Genomic DNA, 23,111 nt, shown 5'->3' with positions numbered 1-23,111 from the left:
AAATTAAACAGGTCGGCAGGGTGGCATTTCCTGAGGTATTACGTTTATACATATCCAATTGCACGATCAATATCCCTAATGGATAGTGTTTACTTGGAACCTAAGATTACAATTTACCTCTTAGGAAATTGATACTGCTATTGATAGCATGTACTATAATTTTATCTCTGACATGGCATTGCCTTTAACTTTCATGCCTTGTTGCACCTGTCATAAGTATTGCTATCTGTCGACGTGGACGTGCTTCTTGACGAAAATTGTCGTACACAGTTATTATAGTGATAAATTTTACGTGCTATGGTAGGCTTATAAGAGTAAATTACTGTTGTTCAAATCATGGTATAACATTCCTTCCGTTTGGGCCAGTGAGCGAAATACAATTGAATCTCATATGTCGCCATAAACTGTGTAATATTCAATGGTTTCATTTATTCGTTTTAGGGTAAGCTTGAAAATGGTCACTGACCGAAACTACACTCCTGGAAATTGAAATAAGAACACCGTGAATTCATTGTCTCAGGAAGGGGAAACTTTATTGACACATTCCTGTGATCAGATACATCACATGATCACACTGACAGAACCACAGGCACATAGACACAGGCAACAGAGCATGCACAATGTCGGCACTAGTACACTGTATATCCACCTTTCGCAGCAATGCAGGCTGCTATTCTCCCATGGAGACGATCGTAGAGATGCTGGATGTAGTCCTGTGGAACGGCTTGCCATGCCATTTCCACCTGGCGCCTCAGTTGGACCAGCGTTCGTGCTGGACGTGCAGACCGCGTGAGACGACGCTTCATCCAGTCCCAAACATGCTCAATGGGGGACAGATCCGGAGATCTTGCTGGCCAGGGTAGTTGACTTACACCTTCTAGAGCACGTTGGGTGGCACGGGATACATGCGGACGTGCATTGTCCTGTTGGAACAGCAAGTTCCCTTGCCGGTCTAGGAATGGTAGAACGATGGGTTCGATGACGGTTTGGATGTACCGTGCACTATTCAGTGTCCCCTCGACGACCACCAGTGGTGTACGGCCAGTGTAGGAGATCGCTCCCCACACCATGATGCCGGGTGTTGGCCCTGTGTGCCTCGGTCGTTTGCAGTCCTGATTGTGGCGCTCACCTGCACGGCGCCAAACACGCATACGACCATCATTGGCACCAAGGCAGAAGCGACTCTCATCGCTGAAGACGACACGTCTCCATTCGTCCCTCCATTCACGCCTGTCGCGACACCACTGGAGGCGGGCTGCACGATGTTGGGGCGTGAGCGGAAGACGGCCTAACGGTGTGCGGGACCGTAGCCCAGCTTCATGGAGACGGTTGCGAATGGTCCTCGCCGATACCCCAGGAGCAACAGTGTCCCTAATTTGCTGGGAAGTGGCGGTGCGGTCCCCTACGGCACTGCGTAGGATCCTACGGTCTTGGCGTGCATCCGTGCGTCGCTGCGGTCCGGTCCCAGGTCGACGGGCACGTGCACCTTCCGCCGACCACTGGCGACAACATCGATGTACTGTGGAGACCTCACGCCCCACGTGTTGAGCAATTCGGCGGTACGTCCACCCGGCCTCCCGCATGCCCACTATACGCCCTCGCTCAAAGTCCGTCACCTGCACACACGGTTCACGTCCACGCTGTCGCGGCATGCTACCAGTGTTAAAGACTGCGATGGAGCTCCGTATGCCACGGCAAACTGGCTGACACTGACGGCGGCGGTGCACAAATGCTGCGCAGCTAGCGCCATTCGACGGCCAACACCGCGGTTCCTGGTGTGTCCGCTGTGCCGTGCGTGTGATCATTGCTTGTACAGCCCTCTCGCAGTGTCCGGAGCAAGTATGGTGGGTCTGACACACCGGTGTCAATGTGTTCTTTTTTCCATTTCCAGGAGTGTAGTAGCGAATTGTGCAAAATAAATGATAGCTGAATGTTTCACAATGAACTGTAACAGAAGTAGTGTTTTTCTCTCATTGTCAACATGAGACGAATCTTCTCCACACTCATCCATGTCTGTTTCTTTCTTTCATGTTATATGCTAACGTTACCATATTATTTTTCGCTCTTCGCCAGACCAGTTGACTTCTCCAGATCTGATATCGTCTTTCGTTGCTGCAATGTATTTTCATCGATATTAGATCCCTCCAAACTTGACTTGAAAACGTTACGTTACTAGAAAATTACTTACGACGACGTAAATAAGATTTACATTATGGTATTATCTACATTCATTACTATAAGTAGTATTATTATCATAAATTTTTTATGTGAACGAACCATTCAGTAATGCTTAAAACAGTAAGAAAAGTTCGTTGATCTTATACTAAGCCCAGATGTCTTTCGTTCGTCTGCTATGAGATTCTCCGTCGCTTCTGCCAAAGCCGCCCTGATCTTCTATTTTTCCTCGTGGTTAACTAGACACAGTTTAAGTTTGGATCGGAAAATTTCCTTACTGTGAGTATCTCAATATGTGTCTCTGCTACTTATAACATGTTCTTAATTCTCAAATTCTTTTTATGATGTCTGTGTTTGTTTTACTAATTACGAGTATTTCATCACATCCAAATCTCTGCATTGTCTTATCGCATAGCGCCGCGCAGCGTGCTATCTTACGAGACAGGGAGTTGGGCAAGATCGTAGTCGATACCGCGGCGGATTAAAGCCGGCGTGTTGGTACTCTGGCCAGCATGAGGGCGGTTTTCCACGCTCGTTTTGGCTAATACTGGGCTGTTGCCCAAATTCCGCTTCACAGAATATAGTACCCACACTGCTGAAATACGATACCGCACTCAACAAAGTTATGCCATCCACAGACAGATGACGTAAACGACTTCCCAGCTTCATGTTACTTTCACGGCTGTGACGTCAGAAATGGAATTCGTAACCATGGTAAGTAACCAATATAATTTTTCAAACACTGAAAAGGCAGACGCTGAAATAGACGGAATAAAGGCAAGCTGAAAGAAGGAAAATTTCACTGTCCGCTCTGTCGGCCTGTCTGGTTTAACTCTATCTATGTCCTAAAATTTTAATCAGCGATTTATAATGTCGCTGTGAATGCGTCAGTACCATTTGATGTCAAGGTTTCTTTTAGTCCAGATTGATCAGCTGCACATTTATATGAAAAGGGTTTTCCAATAAATTTTCCGTACTTTGTGTTTTATGTTCTGGATACTGGAATTCGCGTTGAAAACTCAGTGTTTCTGGAATGTGCAAATGTTCTATTTTAATTATGGAGTTTTAATGCATCATGTTAGTGTGATTGGAGATGCCCTCCTTTCTGTAGATATTGTGGTTGGGGTGGAATACTGCTTCTATTTCTTTTTGTACCATTTATTCGGTTTATATGACCAAGGGTATTATTATTATTGGTATCAATATTAACATTGCGGACCATGCGCACTGAGGGTTTCTAGTGAAATAGGAGATATAGTGTGAAGACCTTAAACTTGCCAAACAAAGTAAAGACAAAGATAATCCAATAAACACTGTCTACGACATAGGGAACGCTGGAGCACCACATTATAGCGTTCCGCGTGCCCAACATTTGTGAGAAGCCCGTGACACACATAAAGTGTACGGCGCAGGACCGTAACGCTCCGACACTCAGGGACGTATCACAGCTCTTGGAAGCGGATAGTGAGAGTTTTGTTCCTCCTCTACGACGCGCCATTTTATGTTCGGAGTGGCCGCTGAATCTATCTCGTTTATCTGTACCGACAGTATTGAGGTCTTGTGCCGCCTTCACTTGCCATATATCTCTTCTTCTTCCACGATGTCTGCGGAAAAGACACGAAATAACAGCAAGAAACCGCCTGCGATAGATGTCCAGCGTATCTGAAATTTAGAGTGTCCTCTGAACTACAAGCTGAGTATTTATCTTGTCCTTCACTTACAGTGGGTGTGCGACAAGGCCAGGGGATTCGGTCTCTGTTTTATGGTCTCCGGATTGTCACGTCATATTTTCAATTCTCCACACTGTATTCTCAGATGTCATGATAAAGCAAATGTTTCATCAAGTACAGGACCTACAACAGATAGAAATGAAATGTATTACTATCACGAAGAGTGACGTACTGAAATTTTAAATCAAATGAATGTTATGAACAAAGTTTTAACATAGATTTCCCGTTTTCTTCTTATAATAATAAGCCAAAACATTATGACGACTATCCACAGCCAAACTGAACCCCACGTTGTGACGAGCGGACAATCATGCGAGCCGACTTTGACAAAGGGGAGATTGCTGTGGTCTGTCGCCTGGGAACCAAGATGTCAGAAATGGCGAAGAAGGTCGTCTGCCTGCTGCTGTCGACGGCATCTATGGAAAATGAATGAAGGAGAATGGAACCACGAGGAGACGACAAAGTGTCTATGGTCCACGTCTCCTCACAGAACTTGGATGTCGGAGGCTCACCCACTTTGTGATGCGGGATAGGCAGCGATCTGTCACAAATCTCACAACAGGTTATGGTTCTGGTGCAGCCACAAGTGTTTTGGAGCAGTGTTCAGCACACATTGATGAACTTGGGGCTCTGCAGAAGACTATTTCTAAGAGTTCCCCTGTCAACCCTAGGACATCGTCAATTACAATTGCAGGCTAATAGAGTCTGGACGGTGGGACACTCGAGACGTGTCACATGCCCGGTTGAATCGCAGCTAAAGTTTCACCAGGTTATAGCCATATACACTGTTGTCCTAGCAACGGCTGTCCCAAATATACATTGTACGACGGATGCAGGCCAGTGGGAACAGTAATATGCTGCGAGGGACCTTCATCTGCGCTTCCGTGGGACCTGTGGTGGTAATCGAAGGCACCATGACATCTGTACAGTACGTGATCGTTATTGCGAGCCACCTGCATCCGTTTGTGCTTGATCTCTTTCGCGACGAAGACTGTCTGTGTTACATTACGACAGTTGTGCTGGACTGGGTGGGGGAGCACGATGACGATCTCACGTTCATGTGTTGGCCACCAAATTCGCCTGATCCCAACCGAGTGCAGCACACCTGAAACCCAGTCGTGCGACAGCGCACACCAGCAAACGATCAAACCATGATTTACGGGGATTGAGTGACATGTGTGTGAACGTCTGGTGTGACATACCTACAAAGACCTACCAGTGACTTGTCGAAACACTGCCGCTCAGAATCTCTGCTGTATTCCGATCCGAATGGAAATCAACGCGATATTAAACATGTTGTCATCATGTTTACGCTCGTCAGTGAAATACGTGCAGTGACTTTATACCTAAGGCGTTTGATAAAAAATTTCTGAGTGAAAGGAGTACATCCGAAACATCATCCAGACCCCGTGCTCAACCTGATGAGCAATGTCCCTAATTAAAAATGAAGAGGAAATTAACGCACTCACTTCTCTGTTCAACATATTGGGATTTTACACCTATTTTCCATTAAGCATCTGAGATACAAGTAATTGATCCACTGTGCGTCAAGCCATGGTTGACAGCATCTGTATTAACACTAAATATGATATCATACGCGTCCATGATGGTCTCTTGGAATAACTTCACAGTTGTTTAATTGTAGTGGACACTGAAACCGTCGTCCAAAGAATCTTGTTTATAATAGTAACTGGTTATGATAATGTGCAATGAACGTCTTATTAACCACTAGATTATTCTACCCACTCGTTAACACACGTTCAACTAGAGAACTAGATTATCCGTCAGTTTTGCTGTAAGATGGAAACTCTTCAGCCAGTTTTACTTAAATACCATTTTCGTTCCTGCCACGATCTTGCTGCTGTGGGCTCGCTTGCTTGCTTCAGCGATACAGATGGCCGTCAACCACATTTTCATAGTATCTGTGAAGAGGGAAGACTGACATGGTTCATGCAGAGCGCAGCAGCCTTTTCAACAGGGGCAGGGACGAAAGTCTGGATAGTTGGCCGTGTAACTTCTGCCATACGTCCTTGCTATTCCGGTACTGTGGCTGGCTGAAAACAAGAGTGAACTATTGCTGTCATATTTCCCGCGGACATCCAGCTCTAGTGTATGATTTGATGATTACGGCATCCTCTTTCGTAACATATTCCCGAGGTGAAATGGGCCACCATTCGCTTCCCTAGCTAGGACTACCCAAGTTGTCGCTGTCATCAGAAGAAACAAGTCCACAATCAAAGCGTGGAATGTCAGTGGGTAAGAGAATTCGAAAACAAAACAAAAAATAGATAGGTTCGTATTAGATATACTGTAATTAGTGAAGCGCAATGTTAGGGTGAAAAGAATTTGAACTCTGCTTAGTACATGGTACACCAAGTCGAATAGAAGTTACACAGGAGCAAGTGCAATAATGAATAAAAATATAGGATTGCTAAGACGAGTGTAGCGGGCGCCTTGTAATAGCCATGATAGACAAAAATCTACGACCAACTGAAGTAGCACAAGTATATGGCATTCCAGTTCCGTAGATGACGAAAAGAAATTCCAAGGACATATGATAAGTTATGGGAAATCATACAGTTAGTCAAAGGAGATGTAAATTATATTGGGATTGGGGACTGGAAATCGACAGTAGGAATACAAAGAGAAGGAACACTTACAGGAGTTTTTGGCTTGCGAGAAAGAAATGAAGACGGGATTGATAGTCTTACTGGATACGAAATGACGGTGTTATCTGAAGAAATGGTGAGGAGAGGAACATATGGAAAACGTTTAAAGGAGGGAGACACCAAGGAATAACTTAGGTGTTACTTTACACAGCTATAGAGGGTGACGTCTGGAAGACGTCCAAGAAATATTTCGGGATGTCCGGTGAGCGTGTTATTCTGAGGTGGAAAGGTTGCCACAGGACAGGAATTCATCATGGACCACAAAACATCCAGCTGTTATTCTTTTGTTCCGTTCGCACTACTTTCAAGGTGCCTTCCTACTCATTATAAGTAATTTAATGGAAAGTTAAACTGTCCGTGATACTAAGATTGGGGAAGTAGGACCGTTATGTTAATAGAAAACTCGTAATACCTAACAATCAGAGTGTAGTATTAAAATGAAGCATAGAAACAGTGTGAGTTTTCGCTATTTGTAATGTGCGCATCAACCATGTCCCTGTTCCCCTCTGCCCCATTCTTATCTTCACCCAATAAAAAAAATTCAAGATGATGGAAGCACGCTATCAGTGTGCTGTGTAGCAACATTCCCTCTCCTCTTTCCAACCATCAGAGCGCAGTATTAGACTAAAATGACGCGCCAGATATGCGACAAAGAATTACAAGACCCACAGTTTCAAGTAAAAGATACTGTTTCTGTAAAAGTCACATACACCTGGCTTAATAATAAACTGAAGGAGGATCAAAGTTATGCATAATGTACTTACATGCACATAAATTTGGCGTAATATTAAAATGACTACCTAAAAATGGCGTCTCCGTATGTCACTTTCTGTCCTTACAAACATGTGTGTTCTCTGTATTTCATACAAGAAATAGTAAAGTGGTCGTTAAACACAACTGCGGTAAAGTAATCAGTTGTCTCTGTTACCTCCGACTTTAAAGTTCAGAAGATCAAAGTAACGCACTATTTACCTCCATCTCGTACATAAGTTTGGCGTAACACTAAAATGATTGCATTGTCAAATACATGCATTGCATACGTAAAATGGCGCCAACACACCCATATCTCTGTTATTTTGTACACAAAATACTCCTTAAACACCTCTCTCTTTGAAAGCAATCCGTTCTCTCCATATTTTTTCTGTCAGTAATACTGCACACACACACACACACACACACACATATATATATATATATATATATATATATATATATATATATATATATATATGGTAAGGGAGAGAGAGAGAGAGAGAGAGAGAGATAGAGAGAGAGAGAGAGGGAGAGGAGGTCAAACGCAAAGGAAGGTGAGATGTTAAGACATCTCTGTAGGTCTCAACTATCCTGTAAAGACGTAGTCCAGCTGAAAGACAGACACTGATCAACACTGTGTGGAAACCAACTATAGAGTGAATAGGAAATAAAATCACACAAATTATGTGGTTCATACGTAACTAATTATAATTTTTTCATAGAATATTTTAACATAGATCTGTTTATGTATTGTATGAACAATTACATTGTATGACTAGATAAGTTTTTGTTCCGTATGAACAATTACGTTGTGCGACGAAAGTTTCGTTGAAAAAGTGTACGATGTAACCTTCACATTCAGTGTTTTCTACAAAAAGTACAACTGCTGTAGATCATTACGTAAGGATTGTGAGAAAATAATCAACAAAGACTTCCTTCTGTGATTTACGCTGATACAGAGAACATTTTGCAACTAGAAGCTGTTTGCAGTAGCAGTACAGTCGTACTCTTGTCAGTGACACTTGCATAGAACATTCAATGTCACCTACTATATATATTGCAGCTGTAACCAGGAATATTCCCAGTTTAAGTTACATGGAATGGTCAACAGCTCTACGCCATCGAAGAGACCATAAATGGCTGTTTGTTGCAAAATAAACAGACGATATTAAGCCATGAGGAAGAGTCAGCGCCTCGCTCTGAAGTGAGATGTCTTACTTGAAGGAAATTTTTGAATAAGACAATATGAAGCACCGGATGATAGTCATTTCACAGTCGTGTATCGAGGTGGAGCACACCCTAGCAGCAATGTTAATCATAGGCATCGCTTTACAGTGCCTATCGTATTCTACAATCGGAGCAAATATTAAGGGCATTTTTTATGACAAACCTTTGCGAACAAATAATTATAGGCAATAATGAAAAAGAAGTTAAACCCACATCACACTGCTATTCTACCATCAAACATGGAGAAATATAAATCTTTTACGGGAAGTAATGCAGCACAAATGGCAGTGCAACATAAATTTACAACTTATTGATTGATTAAATTTTCTGAGGTGCTCTCTTGAAAAATGTGCATCATGCCTAGTACCAGCAGAACTCAGTTAATGAAGTCATATTTTCCCGATCATCATGAGTTGAGTTAAGTTAACCAGAACGGAATTTTCCCTAATGAATAGGTAGCCAAGGAATCGATTCCTTTCGTAAACTGTCTGCCCTCAGTCGATAAGTTTAAGAATCTATTAACAATCGAAACGATAACAGAGCATGAGTATCAAACAGCCTGCCGTGTATGGGATGCATTAAGTTGTAAGACACTTTGAGAATGCTCTAATTTTTGTTTAGAAATTGATGTTCTGCTCCTTGTCGGATTCTTAGACGACTTTCGTGCTATTCGCCTTAAGACATATGAATAGAATCAAGCACATTATATCACCCTACATGATTTGGGATGGCACACTCTGCTGAAAATTATAAGAGGAGTTGCAGCTAATAACCGATATATAATAATTACAGTTTGTTGAAAGCTCCATCAGATTGTTCGTTACCATTGCAGACATGTTGTTACCAGTAACAGACTCATGTATGTTTATGAAGAAAACATTTATGAAATTAACATAATTTATCTTGCTGTGAATAGCTTATATAGTTGGGTGATGTTGCAACATTTCCTCATATCTAATTCGGAAAGGCTTCCTTCAGAGAGCATCAAAAGTTTTGACGTGTGAAACATACCACACATTCCGAACACAAAGTGATTGATCTTGAATAACTCGAAACCATCTAGATTTAAACACAGATTTACCCTTATGTGCCGAACAAATGTCACGACCATCAGACAACAATAAACCAAAGATATTGTTTTCCAGAATTGGAAAAATAATATAGTAGGCAAGTACCACAGATGAAGCCATATATTGAGGTAAGCCTACAAAATGACATGAATGCATGAGATGAGTTCGAGAAAAATTTCTTCAAACTGATAGTCAGTGCGTTATTCGGCAAAACCATGCAAAATGTATGGCAGATTCCGGTCATTGGACTTGCATCGTCATTGGGACGGCAGGTTTGGGTGACTGCATTTATTGCAAAGCGTAATTTTTAAAGTAATGTGATTTACATCGAAAATCTTATCTCCATTGAATTTAGCAGCCTAAATGTTGTCTTCAACAGACTGTAGTGACACTGTCCAGTTTTTAGTGAAATTTGTAAGGAAGAGGCCACAAGGTGTTGCAGTAGAAACCACGGGCTGGCAAGCGCAGTGTGGCAACATGTGGGTCTGAATAATACATACACAAAAGGACAGAGAGATGGGCCTGCTGTGTTTGAAGAAACCTGCACCGCCCAGAAGTATGAGGTCTAGCCATCTGCCACGTGCACCTTGCAGGGCTGGTACCACAGAATCGCTGACCTGCGATCAACACATGCCTCCACCAGACTCCTGTCAGTGGGTAGCGAGTCATATCACACACACAGATGTCTTCACCCATCTCTGAAGAGGATGAGAGTGGGGGCTCGTGCCGCCAGATCCAGCCGTTCTGTACTGGGATGCCGTCGCGGCAGAAGTGGGAGAGAGTCACTGACATCGAGGCTTGCCAGGCTGCCGGCTACTACTTGTCCAGGGCCAGTAGTGCAGGGCACTTACGCATGCATCTCTTCGCTGGGGTGAAGCCATCCATTTGCGAGTCGGTTCCAGCCATGATCGCCAGTGTTGACTGTGTCTGCCTCAAGTTCCTAACGATGTAATGTGTATGTGAATTTGAATAAAACATTTCTCTCGTCCACTATTGCGTCACTAGGGCCACCAACTTATAACTCTGCCACTCAGACTACAAAGTGCAGTCAGCACTTCGTAAAACCAATATCAGTTGGCATAGCAATTTTAGATTTTTCGGAAACGCTCGTTTTCGACACCCATTGTGGACGTTTACTGAAAAAATTGTCATCAAATTGTGTAAAACTGTGCCACATAAACAATGACAGCCTCATATACCTCATCAAATCTGGCATTATATATGAGGATATAAGGCGTGATGTATACAGGGTGTTACAAAAAGGTACGGCCAAACTTTCAGTAAACATTCCTCACACACAAAGAAAGAAAATATGTTATGTGGACATGTGTCCGGAAAGGCTTACTTTCCATGTTAGAGCTCATTTTATTACTTCTCTTCAAATCACATTAATCATGGAATGGAAACACACAGCAACAGAACGTACCATCCTGACTTCACACACTTTGTTACAGGAAAGGTTCAAAATGTCCTCCGTTAGCGAGGGTACATGCACCCACCCTCCGTCGCATGCAATCCCTGATGCGCTGATGCAGCCCTGGAGAATGGCGTATTGTATCACAGCCGTCCACAATACGAGCACGAAGAGTCTCTACATTTGGTGCCAGGGTTGCGTAGACAAGAGCTTTCAAATGCCCCCGTAAATGAAAGTCAACAGGGTTGAGGTCAGAAGAGCGTGGAGGCCATGGAATTGGTCCGCCTCTACCACTCCATCGGTCACCGAATCTGTTGTTGAGAAGCGTACGAATACTTCCACTGAAATGTGCAGGAGCTCCATCGTGCATGAACCACATATTGTGTCGTACTCGTAAAGGCACATGTTCTAGCAGCACAGGTAGAGTATCCCGTATGAACTCATGATAACGTGCTCCATTGAGCGTAGGTGGAAGAACATGGGGCCCAATCAAGACATCACCAACAATGCCTGCCCAAATGTTCACAGAAAATCTGTGTTGACGACGTGATTGCACAATTGCGTGCGAATTCTCGTCGGCCCACACATATTGATTGTGAAAATTTACAATTTGATCACGTTGGAATGAAGCCTCATCTGTAAAAAAAAAAATGGTTCAAATGGCTCTGAGCACTATGGGACTCAACTGCTGAGGTCATTAGTCCCCTAGAACTTAGAACTAGTTAAACCTAACTAACCTAAGGGCATCACAAACATCCATGCCCGAGGCAGGATTCGAACCTGCGACCGTAGCGGTCTTGCGGTTCCAGACTGCAGCGCCTTTAACCGGACGGCCACTTCGGCCGGCCTCATCCGTAAAGAGAACATTTGCTCTGAAATGAGGATTGACACATTGTTGGATGAACCATTCGCAGAAGTGTTTTCGTGGAGGCCAATCAGCTGCTGATAGTGCCTGCACACGCTGTACATGGTACGGAAACAACTGGTGCTCCCGTAACACTCTCCATACAGTGACGTGGTCAACGTTACCTTGTACAGCAGCAACTTCTCTGACGCTGACATTAGGGTTATCGTCAACTATACGAAGAATTGCCTCGTCCATTGCAGGTGTCCTCATCGTTCTAGGTCTTCCCCAGTCGCGAGTCATATGCCGGAATGTTCTGTGCTCCCTAAGACGCCGATCAATTGCTTCGAACGTCTTCCTGTCGGGACACCTTCGTTCTGGAAATCTGTCTCGATACAAACGTATCGCGCCACGGCTATTGCCCCGTGCTAAACCATACATCAAATGGGCATCTGCCAACTCCGTATTTGTAAACATTGCACTGACTGCAAAACCACGTTCGTGATGAACACTAACCTGTTGATGCTACGTACTGATGTGCTTGGTGCTAGTACTGTAGAGCAATGAGTCGCATGTCAACACAAGCACCTAAGTCAACATTACCCTCCTTTAATTGGGCCAACTGGCGGTGAATCGAGGAAGTACATTACATACTGACGAAACTAAAATGAGCTCTAACTTGGAAATTAAGCGTTTCCGGACACTTATCCACATAACATGTTTTCTTTATTTGTGTGTGAGGAATGTTTCCTGAATGTTTGGCTCTACCTTTTTGTAACACCCTGTATATGAGGTTTGATGCTTTGAGATTCCCAGCGAATAATAAATTCGATATTCCATTGATGAAGGAAAAAATGTTTGGTTTGGTGAATACCAATCTATCACAGAATTTGTGAGACTGTGTAACAGTTTTCACAGACCATTTAAATAGTACCCTCTGACTGGCTGGAGATATGGAAGATGGTGGTGTAGGATATGTGGCTTTATTTATTTGTGTCCATCATCTTGGATTTTTAATTCTGTATTACGATGGGATGGGTATACAGGGAAGGGGAGGAGGAAAGGGGGAGAGGGCTTTTAATTTTCCATTAACACAACTGAGTTAGTCTGACAATCTGGGATTTTTAATACTGCACCACTACTGGCTGATGGTAAAGGGAGAGAGCAGCGGAAAGGGGTGGGGTAGGAGATAGCCCTTCTCGTTTCCAATTATTGAGCGACTGATTGACGATGTGATGCGTTCTAGGTCATTGATCACTTCATGCATGACTTTCAAGGTCAATTGAAGGTCGGAGCGTGCCAGAATACACAGGGAGTAGGACTTCGTTGTTTTTAGCCGCGCTGAAGTCGCCACAACATTACTAACTACTTAACTACAGTTCAGTAAGTAGATTTTCTGTTAATATCTTAAAAATAACATGACTAATCGTAAATTCTAGTGTAATGTGTGTAAACATAATGATTTTTTTGCAATAAATGTTTATATGTACATACTAAAACGTAACTAATAATCTATTTTACTTTTGAATACCGTGGCCCGCTTCTACAGTAGCGGGAAATGGACAGTTATTTCTCACACTCTGCTGACGAATAGTAGGAGGTGGCCAATTAGGTACTACACCGTGGTGGCAAATGGGCTATGGTCATCTCTATTAACGAGGAAGATAGATCATAACCTATTTCATTCTATTATCATATGCTTCCACAAATTTTGTGGTATATTCCGGTGGCAACAGACGCAGTTGTACTGCTAACAGATATAACCACTGCTACTATCACTGGGAGCGGAATCCCTACTGGCCTGTGAGCACACCTCCAGCCTTCCACAGGACACTCACAAATTAGCACACTAGTGAGCGAAATCTGTAGGTTAACTTATTCTTAATTTTTTAAACAAGGTCGACTGTCTGTGTTTAACATTATTTAAATAATATGTTTTGTGTATTGCAAGTTTTTAAGTAGATTTTAGCTAAAAATTGATCTAACAAATTAAACTTACATGATGTAAATTTCCGAAAACATTGTGTACATTTGTCGATAATTAGGTAACATACTTAATAAATTTATCAGTAAATAATATGTAAAATATGCTCAAACTTGAGTCATTTGTTGTCATAGACCCTATGTATTTTATATGACTACAGGGGTTATCGTAACTGATATGTATCAGTACTTTCACTATTTACATCTTGGATATGGTAACTAACGAAAGTAAGGTTATCCTTAATAAATTCAAGAATGGAATCTATTTTTAAGGAAACGAAACCTTCTCTTTTTCAGCCATTTATATGATACAAATATTTTATAATATTTATATATCTCTAAGATTCACCGTATAATTAGGAACTCCTCAACAGTATACTCCCAAGGCCTATTAATAGTGAAAGTTAACTTATAGTAGGTCACCGTTTCTTCTGTTGTCCAGTCTCTAAAAGCACCGAGGAACCATTCATAAATGACGACTCACAAGAATATATGTGTTGTGAAAATATACGGAGGAAGAAAGGTTGTCAACCGAAAACATCACAGGACGCAGAGGACTTCTCAGACGCTATGTTTTTACAGCCAACCGTCTACTCAGTTACGCTACCATTTGTGTTAACGCACACCTTAAGATAAAACCCTTGGACGTTTCTTCAGGGCTGTCCTACTGTTCTCCGAAACAATGAGCACACAGAAAAAAAGTATAACGTTAGGTACTACTTGGATAAACAGTGCAACTTTTATTTCTACCTACTGAACTACAGCAAGAGCTCTTCAGTAGTTCTGTAAGATACTCATTGCGAAGCACAATATGTCAAAATGGAGAACGATGTGATACATAGATCATCAGTAGATATTAAAAGGAACAGAAGATTACTTGGATGTCGCCTAGAGTGTTTTCACAGGGGATCTGAGAGTAGAGGTAGTATAAGTGCTTGTTTAAGTAAACTGAGTAAATAATTGCCAAAGTATAATGGCTACCTACGGATAATGTGTGTTAATATTGAGACATCAGTTATTACTCCTAATGGATATTTCAAAAAATTGTTCAAATTGCTCTAAGCACTATAGGACTTAACATCTGAGGTCATCAGTCGCCTAGACTTCAAACTACGTAAACTTAACTAACCTAAGGACATCACACACATCCATGTCCGAGTCAGAATTCAAACCTGCGACCGTAACAGCCGCGAGGTTCCGGACTGAAGCGACTAGAAGCGCTCGACCACAGCTGCCGGCATGGATATTTCACACGTCCATAGCTGTAGATGCGGTTAGAGACTGCAGTGTATTAAAAATACTTATACTCCTTGTATCTTAAAACTTTTTAGAATAAATTAAGTACAAATGCAAACACATTTTATTTACTGTGCTTTATAAAAAGAAATAGCTCTGAGCACTTTCGGACTTAACTTCTAAGGTCATCAGTCCCCTAGAACTTAGAACTACTTAAACCTAACTAGCCTAAGGACATCACCCATATCCATGCCCGAGGCAGGATTCGAACCTGCGACCGTAGCGGTCGCGCGGTCCCAGAATGTAGCGCCTAGAACCGCTCGGTCACCCCGGCTGGCTGTGCTTTATACTGATGGTTGTTTGGTATAACACATATGATGTACGTGGTATAATACATGTTCATTATAAGATAAGGGTATACGAGGAATTAATACAAATTGGTATAACAGGCTGAAAAACACAACAGGTAGTAAAAATACCAAAACGAGGAAACACATAAAACACATTACTCTCGGCAAATTCGCGTAATCCGCTCACTGCCAGAGTCTACAAAAAATGAGAATCAATTCCATCTGTGATATCTCTTGAAGGACACGCCTTCTGGAACGACACTCGTGATGCTGTACCACTGCACTGTGCGTTTTTATGGTTTCCCGCTTGCTTGCTGTGTCACTGCCTGTTCTTTCTCCATTCCCTCTTATTGCACTCTTCGTAACTACTGTCTGGTAATGGGAAATACTATCACAGAAATTATAAATTGGAAAGATGCAGTTCCTTATTTGTTGATGATTTCGCCAATTCTCAGATTTAATTTCAATTCCGTCTTCACGTAATGACTGCAGAAAGGCACTGAAGATGACCAAAATTGTGTCTCCTACAATCCAACATTATAAACCCAAGATCAGCCTTTGCGTTGTCAGAGAATTTTCTTTGCTGGATCGCAGTCATTTAATATTTATCCATATTGTTATGTTCCTGTCAGTGTCATTACCAGATAACGTTCTTCTTTGCTATGACTTCACACATTTATGTGAAAAATAGCTTTCCTTTCCCATTTATAACACTTGAGGCTTTCTGCTGACCTTCTTCATAGCTTCCATCCAATATTGGAGAGCAAACACATATTTCCAGGCTTTTTTTGCCTTTTCAGTAAGTTTGTTTCAATATGTTGATTTTACCTTAATACGTACATGCACTGTTTCAAAAATATGGTAGTTTTTGTTTTTGTCATCACAGCAGGCACTGCAAGCAATGATGCGGAATATTTCACTGGTCAGTAGCTTGAGATATTTGACTTAACATCAACCAATTTTCGGCGAACACCACCCTGCGGTGGAGTCTTTCACGCGAACACTTTATCGTTTCCATATTAAATGTTCTGCACACGTAGACTGTAAGTTCACAATACTCTGAGATAAAGTATTGTATTGGTAGTCGAATGTGGTGTGGGCAGAATTTTCTGTAAGTCATATGTAACCACTGGTGTCAACTATGGAGAATAATTTAATCTAGTTTCTTTTTTCCAGTGCGCTTTCGCCTTTCATATTTGAAGTTCTTTCTGCTACTCAGTTTCAGTAGCTAAGACCCTATCTGAGGAGGTGATATCAGTTTCTTATTTCACATGTCACTGTGTGGATGGCGAAGGTTACGCGTAATACTCTCCTGACATTATCACAGTAGTGCTTTATGGAGGTGAATTCAGTTCTAAGCACTTGGGACCATAGACTGAATACATCTTGCTCAGATTGAACTTCGAGCTCAAATACTGTTTGTGAGCATTGCGTGTTCTGCTGAAATGACTATGGCTATTGCTGTCTGGGAAGGTGGTAAATTCGTAACAAGAAATTTATATGTTAGATTACAACATTCAAAATTGCCGCTAGAAATAATGCTTTATCTATGATGCATTGTCGATATACCCTACTGCGCACGAAGCCGACTCCGCTCCATGTACGATTCTTAAGTTGTCCAAATTTGAAGTGCATCGACAAATTAACATAATAGATTGCCATTATATCTCAAGTTCCAGTCGTTTTATGTTTTCTCAATGTTCCTGCTTGTGTGTGAATAGCGATAAAATTCCAATAAGCTGGCTACCTGAGACGGATATAAGAAACTTATTTAGCTCGGGAATAGGTACATAAATACTTATATTTATGTATTTACTACAATGTTGTCATTAGTTTTGTGACATAATTTTAGTCTTTCGGTTTCCTTTAGATACGGTTATTTACCGGTAATTAGCTGGATAGGTATTATACCTACTTATGAAGATGTGTAAGGAGATGTGAATAGAGTCAATTAGTCTGAATTAAATGTCTACTGACTTTTTGTCACGAGCAAAACTTTTTGTGACTAAATATTACAAACATGAAATATCTGAATACTGAACTGATTTTCACGAAACATTACAGTAATATAGCTTACACATCACAAACACAAAGGCTACTTTTTAGACGTAGAAGATATCTCATTCCCAGGGGAAAGCGAATGACATGGGAGAAGTTGCGGGGTGGAAAGCTAGTAACATCTACATGTCAGCAAGATCAAATATTAAATATCTTTGCTTTACTTCCAATACTGTGTTTCCAACACAAACCGGACCTATTTTATTACCTACTAACTATACTATTTGATTATTTAAAAATTTCATGTGTTTTTTTTTTTTTTTTTGAAAATATAAATTCGTAGATGCATTATTTAGCCTGCTCTATATTTCAATTAATTCTAATTACCTAACAGTTTTTATCGAAGCAGGATAAGAAGAGGAAACAACCATATAAAAACTGTGGTGGTGAAAGTGATAGCGGCGGAGAAGAAGCGAAGCAGAAGAACGCAGCAGACGCCAGCGAAGGCGGCAAAAGCACCGCCGTATCGGTTCCTGTTTCCACTGCATTTGTGACAAGTGAACTTATACTGCCATCTGGATCTGGCGCACAGAATCAGATCTGCTGTCATAATGACATGTATCAATGGTTACGCCGTTCAAGTAACATGACGTCGTCTCAAAAACTTTATATTTGTTTTAATTATTGGTGGATTTAATCTCCGAATTATGATTTTCCTAAGGACCCTGTGCAGAAAAACAAAATTTATGTACAATTGATTGGTAGCATATGATCCTTCGCTGGCATAACCCCAGAAATTAAAAAGGTGCATCACGTATTTATTATGAACAAATATGCAAGATATTTTTACGTCGAAGCCTTTCACCCGCTATAAATATATGCATGAATTAGTAAAAACCTACGCGGCATGTCAAAGCCACAAATCATCAGCTACAGCTGAGATATGTTTTGTTGAAAATATGCCAGTCGATGTACAGTTGTTTGCTGCTCAGCAAAGAGGAACAGAAGCCAACAAGAAAGTCGTAAGGCAAATCATTTCAACTGTGATGTTCTGTGGTACTCACGACCCACCTCTAAGGGGCAGAGAGCAACGTGAAGGTGTTTTTGAAAACTTTATAACATTTAAAACTGAATCTGGAGACCAAACTATGAAAGAACACACAGAAAACTGTGCAAAAAATGCCACGTACCCTTCGACAATTCAGGATGAAATAATTAATTTATGCGGAGATGTCATTAGGAACATTATATCTATTGACATAAAGAACGTATTATCTTGGCAGGCAAGAGCTGTGACATATCAGGAAAGAGGAGCTTTCTATTGGTGTTAGGTTTTTTCATGAGGAAAAAACTGTGCTTAGCGAAGAGTTTCTTGGTTCTGTGTAGCTGACCAACATGGATGCGGAATCTATGGCCTCTGCTTTCGGCGATTTTATACCTAACATAGGTCCGGATCCCGAAAATTGCGTAGGACAAGGGTTGGGTGGATGCTTGACCGTCAGGTGCTGTTCAGAAAATTATACGAGAGAAATATAAAACAACGCTGTTTTCTCACCGTGATAACCACACACCGAACTTAGCTGTACATGACTTAAACCAAAACCGTTAATAGGGAATGCAGTTACTATAATCAAAGAGCCGGCCGGTGTGGCCGAGCGGTTAAAGGCGCTACAGTCTGGAACCGCACGACCACTACGGTCGCAGGTTCGAATCCTGCCTCGGGCATGGATGTGTGTGATGTCCTTAGGTTAGTTAGGTTTAAGTAGTTCTAAGTTCTAGGGGACTTATGACCACAGCAGTTGAGTCCCGTAGTGCTCAGAGCCATTTGAACCATTTTATAATCAAAGAAATAACAAATTTCTTTCAAGAGTCGGCCCTTCGTCAAAAATGCATACCAAACATTCCAGTGCTCTGTGAAACCAGATAGTTCCAGAAATACAAAAGTATCAGTATTCTTAAAGAGAATTATGTCCAGGTGGTCATGGCGCTTTTGACAATGCCAAAGGACTCTAACGGTGCAATCTGCTCTTCGCTTGCACTGTGCCGCTACAAATTCTGAATTTATTGTTAGTGTTTGCCTTATAGCATAATATTCTGCACTGCTGCAACATATGGTAGATGCTTTGCAGTCCAAAACATGGGCACGCTTCGGTATGCAGACCATATCCAGGATAACTGACACTTTGAGAAAACATCGTGGAAAGGCCGCTATTCATGGCGAGAGTTTCGAAGGGATGGTCAGGATGACGGTCGAAAAAAGGCGAAACTTTTTATTACAGAATTAAAATGTAGATATATTGAAGAATTATTCTCCAAAATATTATCCTCTAAGTCCAGATAATAACGATTCTGTGAGCGTTTAAATCTAAAGTAAACGGTGAATTGGAAGGTTATAAACACAAAACGCCATTACCACAAGTCATTATCGATGCCATCAGCCCTATTTATACCAGTTTGAGTAAATCTGATTTTCCTGAATTTTGTTTGGGCGGTTTGCCTCAAAATGGGAACGTAACTTTCAATAGTTTCATTTGAAGATGCGCTCCAAAATTAACATCCAGCCGAACGGATATTCTGAACATTGTTTCAAATTTTGTCGCATGCCTATTCAATGTAGGCCAAATTGCATTAATTCACGTGGAAAATGCCTTTAAAATCAAAATCGGCGATGAAATGCGCCGATTCTGTGATGGTTCAAATGGCTCTGAGCACTATGGGACTTAACTTCTATCAATCCGCTAGAACTCAGAACTACTTAAACCTAACTAAACTAAGGACATCACACACATCCACGCCCGAGGCAGGATTCGAACCTGCGACCGTAGCGATTCTGCCAGCGGCGATGCGCTCAGCTACGAAAAGGGATTTGAGGACGAAGATGAGGGCTTATCAGGTCAAAGTAGCAGGAAGTGGCCATCCACTAACCGGGACGATAGTTATTTTAGCAACGATAATACCCTGTATGTTTGAAGCATTACCTAATTTTTTAATATGATAAATAATTGGCGAACTTTAAACTCGTTTTGCTCAAAACTATGATTTTCTGCGTGGGTGTCGTCGCCCACGCTACAATTTTCAGCCGATTGTAATGATTTTCGGTCTCCGTTGAAGCAGACTGAATTCTCTTCAGTTCGTCGTAACCAGTATTTCTGATATCTTTGATTCCGGCAATTTTTTTCTGCAAATCCCTACGACGACATAAAATTACATTTGTAAGTATCAGTATGATATGTTAATTACATATTTCAGATAACCACAACAGGAGTTACAGCTACAGCCGTCGATCCACCTTCTTTCAGAAATTCCCTGGGAAAATCTGAATTACACAATGATGATATTAATATTTTTCTATAGAAAATACTAATAAAAACCTCAATATATTTTTTACTCATTGCAGCAAACGCTATTTGTGTACTACTTCCCAGTAGACAGAAAAAAATCCTGAAATTGTGCAATATTTTCGTCCGTCACCCTGTCGTTCCCTCTTAACAACCAAAGCAGAGACAATCTTCATCGTTCTTGAGATTTTAGAATGCTACGAACCACGGATCCTGAGACATATCGTGAAAATCCTCCAGTGCAGACTGCCAGCGAGTTGAGGAGATCTTTAATAATTCCCTACCTAGATTTCTTTAGTTAGGTCACTGGAGCAAGTCTTTCCGAGGATAATTTACCTGTGTACTCATTGGGCACATTGCAGCCTCACGTAGTGCTTCAAATATCGTATCAAGACTTTTTGAGAAAAGTGGAACCTTCTTGTGGTTATTACAGTTTACGTGGTTTTCTTGGTGAGACTGAACTGTGGTACAGTATATGGCAAAAGAAATATGTGGCACTGGGCGAAATGAAGGAAATGGAGCTTCTTTGCGCTTGTTAAATGAAAACAGCTGTTTTACCCAGACATGAAACAGGAACTTCACATTTCACTTGCACATCGCAGCACGACATGTACCATCGAAAGATCGTTCAGTATGTTACGAAGAGTCAAGACTTGTTTACGTTCTACAATGGTTTGTCGGCGTCTGTATAATGAGTGTGCATAGAAAGAAGGTTCTACGAGCACAAAATAAATTTCAAACTGCCATCTTAACCTGAGTTAGCGAGAACCCTTGCACGTATTTTTGAAGTAAAATTAGTAAGTTGAATGAATAAGTATTTTTCAGTTCCTACTACTTAACGAGTTTCCTTACTTTTGCCCCACCCCTAAGCAAATTATAGGTATGCCCGTGACTCCACCCAAAACCTAAGCGTTCCTGCTTCGTCATTCTAGGCTCATTAGCCGAAAATATCGGTAATCCCTACCATCTTTTAACCATGAATGTCATAAATATCAATTTCTGGCAGTCAGCAGAGAGTCTAAGAGTAGTAACAGATGAAAATCGAAACTATACTAAATACAACCTGCAACTAACAATGCCGCAACATCACATTTCAATGTCCTATAAAAATACAAAAAGCTCTTCCCTATCGACCTTAAACAGGAACTTGTACAAATGCTTGTATATCCAGTTACTGATTACAGCAAATCCTTTCTCAGGGAAGATCGGAGCGGCTGGAACTGGTTATGAACGTCTGTGTTTGCCACTACTGTGTCATATTTTACCATCATACGCAGCATAGCTATCCTGGCTGCGTATGTACACGAGCAGAGATTTCCACACACTGTATCTCCTTCACTGTCCCCGTACCTCTCCTCGACCATAATGCTCTTGTCTGAACAAAATGCGAAAAACAGTTGTTCCCATCAGACCAAAATCCGTTGTGTCCCATTCTATCAACCAGCCATTTTCTAGAAATCCTTTCCAGCAGGAGGGACCCGACTCTGTAATAACTAGGCTCGTTATATCAGAGAAATGAATAACACCTCCAGCTTAAGAAGACAATTAACGACATATCTACTAAAGGAACAATAATGATTTATGTGAAGACAGTAACTGTTCTCGAAAGAACAGAATACTGTTGATGACCGTGCAGCTATTCCCTGGAATAAACGATGACTAACTGAAACCCTCACCTGCCGACAGGTGTTGTTGATATACCTCGATGTGGACAGCTGAAAGTGTGTGCCCCGACCGGGACTCGAACCCGGGATCTCCTGCTTACATGGCAGACGCTCTATCCATCTGAGCCACCGAGGACATAGATGAATAACGCGACTGCAGGGACTTATCCCTTGCACGCTTTCTGTGAGACCCACATTCCCAACTGTCCACAATTCTACATATGCAATGTACCTTATAGACATGTGCCCATCCACTCATTACTCACACACGCTTTGGCGATTCCCGTAAGAGTTTGGGCAACCGTGCGCATTCGCACAGACGAAGGTCAATGGGTGGGTAGCCTTTAACTATATATGTGAAGACAGTAACTGTTCTCGAAAGAACAGAATACTGTTGATGACCGTGCAGCTATTCCCTGGAATAAATGATGACTAACTGAAACCTTCAGCTGCCGACAAGTGTTGTTGATATACCTCGATGTGGACAGTGGATGTCTATAAGTTACATTACATATGTAGAATTGTGAACAGTTGGGAATGTGAGTCTCACGGGAAGCGTGCAAGGGCTAAGTCCCTGCAGTCGCGCTATTCATCTGTGTCCTCGGTGGCTCAGATGGATAGAGCGTGTACCATGTAAGCAGGAGACCCCGGGTTCGAGTC

The 23,111-nt window shown here is 41.7% G+C and overlaps 1 non-coding gene across 1 annotated transcript; it reads right to left on the bottom strand.

Moving 5' to 3' along the window:
- Positions 1 to 22,513: 22,513 nt before the first annotated feature.
- On the bottom strand, positions 22,514 to 22,587 carry Trnat-ugu. The gene has a single exon. It is a non-coding gene; the product is annotated as a tRNA-Thr (tRNA).
- Positions 22,588 to 23,111: the final 524 nt, after the last annotated feature.

Source organism: Schistocerca americana, chromosome 5 (genome assembly GCF_021461395.2).
Source record: "Schistocerca americana isolate TAMUIC-IGC-003095 chromosome 5, iqSchAmer2.1, whole genome shotgun sequence".
In the NCBI taxonomy this organism is placed as follows: Eukaryota; Metazoa; Arthropoda; class Insecta; order Orthoptera; family Acrididae; genus Schistocerca; species Schistocerca americana.
This window is presented reverse-complemented; position numbering and strand designations above follow the sequence as displayed.